The sequence below is a fragment of the Oncorhynchus nerka genome, linkage group LG21 (genome assembly GCF_034236695.1).
Source record: "Oncorhynchus nerka isolate Pitt River linkage group LG21, Oner_Uvic_2.0, whole genome shotgun sequence".
Lineage (NCBI taxonomy): Eukaryota > Metazoa > Chordata > Actinopteri > Salmoniformes > Salmonidae > Oncorhynchus > Oncorhynchus nerka.
In genome coordinates, this window is record NC_088416.1 from 13315890 (window position 1) to 13327339 (window position 11450).

The 11450-nt window shown below is 38.7% G+C and overlaps 1 long non-coding RNA gene across 3 annotated transcripts; it reads right to left on the reverse strand.

The window, feature by feature from the left end:
* Positions 1-207: 207 nt before the first annotated feature.
* LOC115103955 (uncharacterized) lies at positions 208-4917 on the reverse strand. Of its 3 annotated transcripts, none has more exons than XR_003859676.2 (2): positions 4341-4917; positions 208-658 (listed from the first exon to the last, which is right to left on the reverse strand). It is a non-coding gene; the product is annotated as an uncharacterized LOC115103955 (long non-coding RNA). The 3 variants fall into 3 exon arrangements; XR_010460370.1 differs by having other exon boundaries at positions 208-1818; XR_010460369.1 differs by lacking the exon at positions 208-658 and adding an exon at positions 695-1815.
* Between the last annotated feature and the right edge of the window lie 6533 nt (positions 4918-11450).

Genomic DNA, 11450 nt, shown 5'->3' on the forward strand with positions numbered 1-11450 from the left:
TCGGTGTGAACAGGAACAATTCATGCTACTTAAACATACAATTGGAACACAAGACTGTCTTACATTGCGCCAACTAAACGGACCCTTAGTGGTAGAGCGTGATCACCCCCTATACTTTGCGTGGTTCTCATAGTTTCCTAATCACAGACACTGTCCTGGCTGTAGCAATGAGAAAGATGTCTAAAAATGAGACCTAGACAATGAAAGTTAAGACTGAGGTAAAGTTGGATTTATATTCATACATTCAACAGACATTGGACATTTTAAAATTGTAAAAATCAATAACTAATTAATTGATTGTTACAGAAACATCAGACTAGGTATGTTTTATTCTTTAAATGTCTAGCATACTTTTACAACCTTTTATGAATAAAAATTCCAGTTTTGATTTAGTAGAAATACATACATCTATAAAATGCCATTTTAAAAGCGGTAAAAATCAATAACTAATTCAGTTTGTCACAGAAAAATGTATAATTAAAAGTTAATTTGTGGAATTTCTTTCCTTAATCTGTTTGAGCCAATCAGTTGTGTTTTGACAAGGTAGGGGTTTCTCACTTTCTAGGAGGGTGATATTGAAGATATGGCAAATAGGAGTGGCAATAGCATTGCTAATATCCTCAGTCATTTTCCATCCAAGTTGTCAGACCCCGGTGGCCTGAAAAAGAAAAGGAGAACCTCACACTCTAGGAGCTCAAATGCAATAATTTAATAACCAAATACCAACGTTTTCACAGACAAGCTGTCATTGTCAGGGTATAATGACAAACACTGCAGGTAACTGGTTTATATTGTGTCAAAGGACACACACAGGTGTCTGTAATCATGTCCGGGTGTGGCCTGCTATCATTGGTTAATTTACAGATATAAATAGAACATATAAAAACATAAATGGAGAGCATACGGTCATAGATACAATTTGGCTCCATAGACCTCCAACCGTTAACAATGAACAGCAATATTACAATAATGGCTACGTTGAGACTGACGGGAGCAAGGCTCTTTAAATTAAAGACCCAGGCAGCCTCTCGTTTTAACAATAAATTGTCGAGGTCACCCCCTCTCCTAGGGAGGGTGATGTATTAAATGCCGATATAATGTAGGGACGAAATCAAGGGTTTCGCTTCCAAAAAGTGGGTCGCAACTGGATACGTCATATACATTTTACCACAAGGACAAGTTGTAAGATAAATAACTGCCTTAGTGGTGCACGTGATAACACCTTTGATTGGGATCTGTTTCCCTATTTGTGTTTGAAGGATCTACATTTACAAGTGCCATTGCATTGAGCAATGTGTGGGGTAGTAAATCAGAGTTTACCAATTCATCTTTGAGATTTCTGCCCCCTGATAATACGCCCAAGGGAGGGTTTGGAAACACAAATTGGTTAAAAACTTAGTGTACTTATTGTCATGCTGATGGCAAAGCTAGCCAAAGAGCATTTTTCTAGTTGAAGTGTTTAACTATAAATCAGTTGATTTGCGACAATAACACAAACATATTAACCAGGGCCAGCTTGGATGAAAGGAAATCCAGTTTCCTCCTCTTCATCCTCCTCCTTTTTCGATGTGACAGTCATCTCCCCCTCCTCCTCTTTCACTCCAAAAGCTGCATCATCCACTTTCTCCTCTTCTTTTACTGTAACATCCTCCTCCTCTTTCACTCTGAACGCGTCTTCCTCTTCTTTCACTGAAACGTCTTTCTCTTCTTCTTTCACTGTAACAGCCTCACCCTCTACTTCTTGTTTTACTGTAACATCCTACTCTTCCTCCTCCTCTTTGACGAGAGCTTCTTTCTCCGTCCAGCAGACCACGTCTTCTTTAACAAGAGGAGAGTAGCTTAGTGACCTCATGGTTGGAGATGTTAGCTAGCTAGCTAGGCTAATGCTAACTTAATTAGCCTGCTAGCTGAATAATAAAAACAATACCGTAAATATGAAATTAAATCGGATAACTAACTAGACGACAGAAGTGGTTTTAAAATACAGTGGCTAATGTACACTAAAGCGTCTAAAGATCTTTATTGGTTTATCTATTTCGGCTAGCAAGCTACCGAGGTAGATTAGAAGTCACACTAGCAGCATTGCCTTGAAGTCTCACACCGCCATCTGCTGACTGGAGTGGGTAACGCAGTTGAGTAAAATTAAATTAAATTTTCAGACAAAAAGTTAAAGGGTAGGAATCAGGGACGTAGCTAGTCCTAAAATATTAATTACCCCCCCAAATAAATCAATATCAGTCAATATATTTTTTTCTGTGATTTCTTATTTTCGTCAACCGTTCCATCGCATCTTAATGTAATGGCATTGAAAAAAGGCGAATAGCTGTGTTTGAATACCCATACTGAATTCTACACACTTAATGAGTATATACTATTAGTTAATTTTAGTTAGACATTTTCCCACTTCAGGTTGTGTTTTCTTAAATTCAATCTTGAATACCAGAGTGCTTCATAAATTCAGACCGTTGTCAGATTGTCTGTTTGTAAATTCATCCCGTTTCTCTCTCGGAGCCACTGGCCGTTCCGTTCGAGGAGTTGGGTTGATTTGACAGTTCTGACCTCAGCTTGCTGGCTACTTCCAAACACAAATGAGACTCTGACCATTTTACTCGCCCTGGCAGAGCTGGTTAGGCAGTTTTCATGTTATCCAGAGAGACTAACTGTGCTGCTGGAAAAACATTTAATTTACGCTTTTTTAGCCTACGTTTACTGACACCTGGACATTTGAACGGGTGTTGAGCGCTAGTAAATTCATTATTCTGCTCTCTGGTACTCAGAGGAGAGAGCTCTGAAATCGGAGTAGAGAGCCAGAGAGAATTTATGAAAGTACCCGAATGTCCATTGAAAAAGCACAACGACTATACCATTTAGCTAAGCTAAGAATGACTGAAATAATCAAGTCAATACATGTTGGGTAGTTAAGTTTGTTAGAATATAGTTAAAATACTGGCAAGTTTAATGTATAAGTAGTCAACTAACGTTAGGTAGCTAGTTGACATACCGGTACATACTGCTGTAATAACATGCTAACAAATTGCCAGACAAAATAACGTGTAAGGTAACTTATTTGAAAAGTCATTACTTTATTACATTGCTCAACATTTTCTTAGCATTTGTCATAATTATTTAAAACAATTAATTAGTATCGGCTCTCGTTGGACTTTCCACCATTTTCTTCAAATCTGAAAACGATGTGAAGCCACGCCCATTTCCTGAAGAATTGCATTATGGGCCCTAACGTACTGCGTGTTTACGTAATATTGTGGCGAATTTAGTACAACATACGGCAACTTTTGGAATACTAACAATATCATACTGTGACCAATAAGCATACTATATACTCAATTAACATCACAAATAGTAGGGTTAGTATGAGTATTCTAACACAGCTAATGACTTATCAACGGCTCTAACAATTTGACCCCCACAGGAAATCTACACTGGCAGTTACAGGTAGACCCATTTACTATATACCCATTGATTCTTGAAGAATATTACTTATACATGACACAAATGTTTCAACCGTATTACCCCGACCAGAAACCAAAACATAAGTTTGTATCTCCAACCCTCAAAACATGTTAATAAAAAATAAAATGTATAGCCTTAATCTTGTTTAGAACTATCATTTTGATTTTATGGATTGACAGTCCTTGAATTTACAGTGTAGTCAATTCAGGGGGTAGCCCTGAGCTGGACCCAGCGACTGTCAAGCCAACACCTATTACAGTTACTCCAAAATGTCTGAACTTCTTAACAAGGTCACTAGGTTTTGGGTTACGGTTTATAAAATTGCTTTCTCTATGAATTTGAGAGTGGTTACATTTCTCCAGCCCCCATCCCTCAGCTCTTAACCGAACAAAGTCTTCAGGGCTGACATTTTGTTGCTGTTTAAATACTACGGTGCCCCTTTAAAAAAAGCAACACAATCAACCAACCAATCTGCAGTTCAAACAATAACAAAGATGTCATTCCACCACTGTTTTGGTAATACGATTATGGATGGGGCTGGAGGTATGTAACTACTCTCAAATTCAGAGACAGACCAATGGCTCTATGATATCAATATTATAGTTTTAACCATGTTGAGGCTATACAGTGTTGGTTTACATTGTTTCTAAACATTGGAGTAAAAAAAAGCTTATTCTGGGTTCTGATGGGGTACAACAGTTGAACTGAGCTCATGAGGCATGTGTTATATTCTTCAAGAATCAATGGCTATAAATTAACAATTAAAAAAGTCTAAATACGGATGTAGCTATTACATATTTCCCCTTAAACACCACACATCAGCTCAACAACTGCAGAGTTTGTGCCTCTGTATTTAAGACAGTACTTACTAGTGTTAATCAGGGCCCGTTCATCGTTAGAACAATTAGATGCCTTAACATGCCTTTGGGAAACCGGGCCCAGATATCCAGTTTCCTCCTCTTCTTCCAATGTGACAGTCATCTCACCCTCCTCCTCTTTCTCCTCTTTACTGTAACATCCTCTTCCTCTTTCATTCTGAACACGTCTTCCTCTTCTTTCACTGAAACGTCTTCCTCTTCTTCTTTCACTGTAACAGCCTCACCCTATACTTGTTTTTGTATTGTGACAGCCTCCTCTTCCTCTTTCACGACAACGTTCAGCCACAGGCCCTCTTTCTCCGTCCAGCAGACCTCTTCTTTAGCAGGAGGAGAGTAGCTTAGTGAACTCATGGTCGGGAATGCTAGCTAGCTAGGCTAATGCTAACTTAACCAGCCCGCTAGCTGACTAATAACAACAACACCATAAATATTAAATTAAAACTGATAACTAACTAGACGACAGAAGAGGGTTTAAAACACAGTGGCTAATATACACTAAAGCGTCTAAAGAGATTTATTGGTTCGGCTATTTTGTCTAGCAAGCTACCGAGGTGGCTGACAAGCTGTTGCTGCTCTTGAAAGAAGCGTTCCGTCCACTAGATTATACGTCACACAAACAGCATTGCCTTAAAGTCGCAGATCGCCATCTGCTGACTGGAGTGGGTAACGCAGTTGAGTAAAATGTATATTTAAATTATTTGACTAAAAGTTCAAGTATAGGAAGCATGAGTTTTTACTCACCAGTGTAACAACACAGTGTGGTTAAAGACTTAGTAACGGAGTTGTAGTCACAATATGGTTTAATATAAGTACAAACAGTTATGTTGTTGCGTTATTACATATTTCTTGACTTATTTCTGGATATCTTCTAAACTACCCACAATGCACTATTTCTCAACGTCATGTGGAGTATCTACTCTGTGCTACAGAGTTTGTATGCTAGCTCGGTAGCTAGCTCAAGCTTGCTAACGTTATGCGTTCATGCAACGTGTGGTTGTGTTATCTAGTGGAAACCCGTTAGCACTATATAGCCTAGAAACCTGATTAAACTATCATTATGACGTCATGGATGGCCAGTCTGAACCCGTTAGCACGGTAGAGCTTCTGGACATCAGAACAGCGATTAGTCACCTCGAACTTGACAAATATTTCTTCTTTAACGAGTCTGACGCAAAGTATATGCTGCTTTTAGAAGACCAGGCCCAAATCCCCGTCATTCGCGTGAAGAAAATTTGGAGATGATCTAAATGACTTTTATGCTCTCTTTTAGTCAATCAACTCTGAAGCACGATTGAGAGCACCAGCTGTTCCGGATGACCACACTCTCCGTACCCAATGTGAGCAAGGCCTTTAAACAGGTCAACATTCACAATGCCCCAGGGCCAGATGGATTACCAGGGCGAGTACTCAGAGCATGCACAGACCAACTGGCAAGTGTCTTCACTGACATTTTCAACCTCTCCCTTTTTTATTTTATTTAACTAGGCAAGTCAGTTAAAACCTCTAGTGACTCCCCATCCCGCATGAGGGAGCTTAATCATCGACTGACACTAATTAGCATAACGCAACGGACATAAATATTCCTAGAAAATATTCCTATTCATGAAACTCACAAGTGAAATATATTGAGACACCGCTTAGCCTTTTGTTAATCACCCTGTCATCTCAGATTTTCAAAATATGCTTTACAGCCAAAGCTAGACAAGCATTTGTGTAAGTTTATCGATAGCCTAGCATAGCATTTTGTCCAGCTAGCAGCAGGTAACTTGGTCACGGAAATCAGAAAAGCAATCAAATTAAATTGTTTACCTTTGATGAGCGTCGGATGTTTTCACTCACGAGACTCCCAGTTAGATAGCCAATGTTCCTTTTTTCCAAAAATATTATTTTTGTAGGCGAAATAGCTCCGTTTGTTCTTCACGTTTGGCTGAGAAATCGCCCGGAAATTGCAGTCATGAAAACACCGAAAAATATTCCAAATTAGCTCCATAATATCGACAGAAACATGGCAAACATTGTTTATAATCAATCCTCGAGGTGTTTTTCAAATATCTATTCGATAATATATCCACTGGGACAATTGGTTTTTCAGTAGGACCGATTGGAATATTGGCTACCTCTGTATTTTACGCGAGAATCACTCTGGGAGCCATCAGGTGACCAGTTGCGCAATGTAGCCGCTTACGGGTATTCTTCAACATAAATGCGTAAAACTATGTCACAATGCTGTAGACACCTTGGAGAAAAGTAATCTGGTTGATAGCTCATTCACTGCTCAATAGCACTGCTGGAACGCAGCGCTTTTAAAACATGAGGCACTTTCGGATTGAATTGTTCTCAGGCTTTCGCCTGCAATATCAGTTCTGTTATACTATTTTTACAGTTTTGGAAACTTTAGAGTGTTTTCTATCCTAAGCTGTCAATTATATGCATATTCTAGCATACAAAATATCCCGTTTACTACGGGAATGTTATTTTTCCAAAAATGAAAATACTGCCCCCTAGTCACAAAATGTTGTGAAGAACAAATTCTTATTTTCAATGACTGCATATGAAGGGTGGGTTAACTGCCTTGTTCAGGGGTAGAATGACAGATTTTGTACCTTGTCAACTCGGGCATTCGATCTTGCAACCTTTCGGTTACTAGTCCAACACTCCAAACACTAGGCTATGCTGCCGCCCGACTTAGTGCCGGTACCCCCTGTATATAGCCCCGTTATTTTATTGTGTTATTGTGTTATTATTTCATTTTTTACTTGAGTTTAATGAGTAAATATTGAACTGCATGGTTGGTTAAGGGCTTGTAAGTAAGCATTTCATGTTTTATTCAGCAAATATGACAAATACAATTTCATTTGATTGGTTTGGTATTGTGTTTGTTCGACATTGCAGCCGACAGTGCAGGTGACTGCCGACTGACTGATCTATAAATCACCTTGCATCATAAATAACTAATCATTATTATTTATAAATCAGACTGCCAGTCACCATTTACCCACAATACAGCATGGATTTGATGGTCTCGAACACGGCCAGTGGTTTAGTCGATGGCTATCATGTGTGGGATGTTCGAAATTCTGTGTCGCTCAAAGCCTTGAGTAATGAACCTATTTTCAACATAACAGGCTGAAAAGCTGCATTGCTTCAGGAAGCTTTGTTTCCCCATCACTACTTTTCAGCATGTTCTCTGTGGAATACACTACGGGAGTTTTGTACGGTTTTCCACCTTGGCTTACTGCTACCGCGCAAACTGACTGATATCTGGAATCTATCCATTTGGATGTTGGCGATATCCCCTGCCATCATTCTGTATGTCTCTGCTCTTTTGATCTGCAGTCATGTTTTAGTTGGGTTTTGTTAGATGGGATCTAACTGGTCTCCGGTAGTTGGTGTTCCAGCTCGCTGACATAGCTAGTTGGCTAAATAGCTAATGTTAGCTGGCTGGCTAAGATAACTGCATATAGCTAACAATCTTTGATTTTTGGTTAGATGGCGTTATGTATTTCCAAAACGTTGATTTACTTTAATCACTCAAGTCATGAGTGCAAATGATTGGTTTAATTTGAAGTTCTACATTTGAAGTTATTTCTGTTGTAGTTTAGGTCATAGGGAGTAGGCTGGTCCTCTATTACATCACACCTGACTTTGGCATTCTTCTGAATTCTGATTGGTTTAATGTAATAACTCCAAAAATAAAACAGTGAGGTGTAACTTTGCATTGTGACTTTTTAAACATGTTATTTGATATTTTAAAAACAATACAAAACATACACATACAAACAACAACATCATACAAACATTAACTACATCACACCTGCCCAAACCCACTAGAACAAACCCCCATTGCCAGCGCCCGCATCAGCCCCTTTTTATTTTTCTCCGTCGCCCACTTTTAGATAATAAAGCAATTTACCTTTCTATTGAATTAACAACAGAGGATTGGTTGATTTTCAGGTTTTAATTAGGTATAATATTTAAGATGATTGACGAGAAAAGTATTGTCCAATTCTGGGGTATCCCACTGCACCCTCAAATGTCATGTTTTGAAATACCAGACAGACAGATTAAAATAAATTTGACATTGTATAACTTCTGATAGAAAGTTGGCTAACTCCACCCATAACTTTGTAACGTTATAACATTCCCGGAAGGCATGGATTTTTAAAATGTATTATACATTTATTTATCCTTTATTTAACTAGGCAAGTCAGTTAAGAACAAATTCTTATTTACAATGACGGCCTATGGACGACACTGGGCCAATTGTGCACCGCCCTATTATTGAGTCATTGTTAGTTTAACACTGAAGACATGACTCTGTCGTTGTGCTGTATAATTTGTGAATTTTGTCTCTTGTATAATAAGGGACTATCATTTGTCCCAACATCACAGGCCACAGACTTTGATGCAGTTAAAGACTTCCAAAAGTGTTTTAATGGGGTTTCTCCCTGTGCACCTGCCAATTTAAATCCATTAAATGAAACAAGTTACCAGACACGACATATTGCTAATGCTCTTCCTATTGATATCCTGAATGTCAATTAACTTGTGGTCGTGATGACGGCCTATTCGATGACGTCGTCGATCGGGATTCCTCAAAAAAGAAGACGCTCTGGATTGATCACTGGAGTCAGATGTGAAGGAGGAGGTTGATCATTAGGAGTCAGATGTGAAGGAGGAGGTTGATCATCAGGAGTCAGATGTGAAGGAGGAGGTTGATCATCAGGAGTCAGATGTGAAGGAGGAGGTTGATCATCAGTGAACCTCTAGGATTGTGGCTGGGCTGGCGTTTCAATTTCCAGCTTGGTCATATATTTTGATACATTGAATGTTGATATTGTGAACCTATGTTTATGTATTTGTACCTCCTGTTTTGGGATGTGATGTCACTAAGTACTGCCCCAAAATATACAGTGCATTCGGAAAGTATTCAGACCCCCTCACTTTTGCTACATTTTGTTACTTTACAGCCTTATTCTAAAATGGATTAAATATTTTTTCCTCTCAATCTACACACAATACCCAATAATGACATCACAATACCCCATAATGACAAAGAGCCTATATACAGTACCAGTCAAAAGTTTGGACACACAACCTACTCATTCAAGGGTTTGTCTTTATTTTTACAATTTTCTGCATTGTATAATAATAGTGAAGACATTAAAACTATAAAATAACACACATGGAATCATATGTGAAAAAAAGAGTTAAACAAATCAAAATATATTTCCTATTTGAGATTCTTCAAAGTATTCACAATTTGCCTTGACAACTTTGCACACACTTGGCATAGTTGTGTTGTCTTCACTATTATTCTACAATGTAGACAATAGTTAAAATAAATAAAAAATATTGAATTTGTAGGTGTGTCCAAACTGTATATGCATTGTGGAGGAGAACTGATCCTAGATCTGTACAAAGGCATAACATCTACAGCAGGAACAACTGTATGTGTTAAAAAGGCCCAGCTGGATTGAATTGAGCTATTTAAAATGCCATATTTGAATGTCAAATGATTTGTTCTGTTTGTCTATACAAGACAGGGTCTGTGGAGGCTTGGCATATTAGTGGTAGATTTGGGGGAGAATTTGACATGTCAGTTGGAATAGTGATAGTGATTTTTTGGAGGGACCCTTTTCACTACAGCCAATCAGTGAGCAGCTTCCCTTCCCCCACATCTCAGGCAATTCTTCCCTGCTTTTATCCACAATGGAGTAGCTTCCCCTGCTTTCATCAACAATGGAGTAGCTTCCCCCGCTTTCATCAACAATGGAGTAGCTTCCCCCGCTTTCACCAACAATGGAGTAGCTTCCCCCGCTTTCACCAACAATGGAGTAGCTTCCCCCGCTTTCATCAACAATGGAGTAGCTTCCCCTGCTTTCATCAACAATGGAGTAGCTTCCCCCGATTTCATCAACAATGGAGTAGCTTCCCCCGCCTTCATCAACAATGGAGTAGCTTCCCCTGCCTTCATCAACAATGGAGTAGCTTCCCCTGCCTTCATCAACAATGGAGTAGCTTCCCCTGCCTTCATCAACAATGGAGTAGCTTCCCCTGCCTTCATCAACAATGGAGTAGCTTCCCCTGCTTTCATCAACAATGGAGTAGCCCACCGAACTAAAGCCTTGACATTTCATATCTGGGGTATTTTTACCTCAGCCAGCATTGTGAATGGTTAAGAACGTCATGTTGTACTCGTACCTTAGCCAGCATTGTGAATGGTTAGGAAATAATATGTCACATTTTACTGGTACCTCAGCCAACATTGTGAATGGTTAGGAAATACTATTTTATGTTTTACTCATACCTCAGCCAGCATTGTGAATGGTTAGGAGATAATATGTCATGTACAGACCTAGTCTGTTCATTATATACATCTACATTATGTATTGTTAAACCATGTAGGAGCAGTATAGACCTAGTCTATTCATTATATACATCTACATGATGTATTGTTACACCAACAAAAAAAGGGAAATTATATAATTTCATACTAATTGCTCAGAGAAAGAGATATAGTTTAACATGTATTTCTCAAAAGGAAGCACCCTCGCCTTAGGAGGATAGCAACACTGAAATGTTTTATGAGATGAGAGAACACATTTGGTGGGACCATTCCTCCATACAGAATCTCTCCAGGTCCTTGATTTCTTTTGTCTGTTCTTATGGACTGTCCTGTTCAATTCAAACCACAACTTTTCAATGGAGTTCAAGTCTGAAGACTGAGATGGCTGTTAAAAATGTTGATTTTGTGCCCAATTAACCGTTTCTTCGTGGGTGTTGGTGTCTTGCTAGAAGACCCGATTATGGCCAAGTTTCAGCCTCCTAGAAGAGAGGAAACCAGGTTTCTGGGCTAAACTATCCTGGTAGTGGGAAAAGTTTATTTTATACAGTTATTTTTGCTCATCTTTATCAAGGGTATCAATAACTAGGTGCTCATTGTGATATCTAGTTTTTTGACTGAATCAGGAATACAGATGTGGAGTAGATGTAGAGTTTGTTTTAAATTCTCATAAAACATCTGACTTAATACACCAACACTTGTTGCTCTTTGTACGTGTTGATATAATATTCATATTTAATGGAGAGAAAAAATCG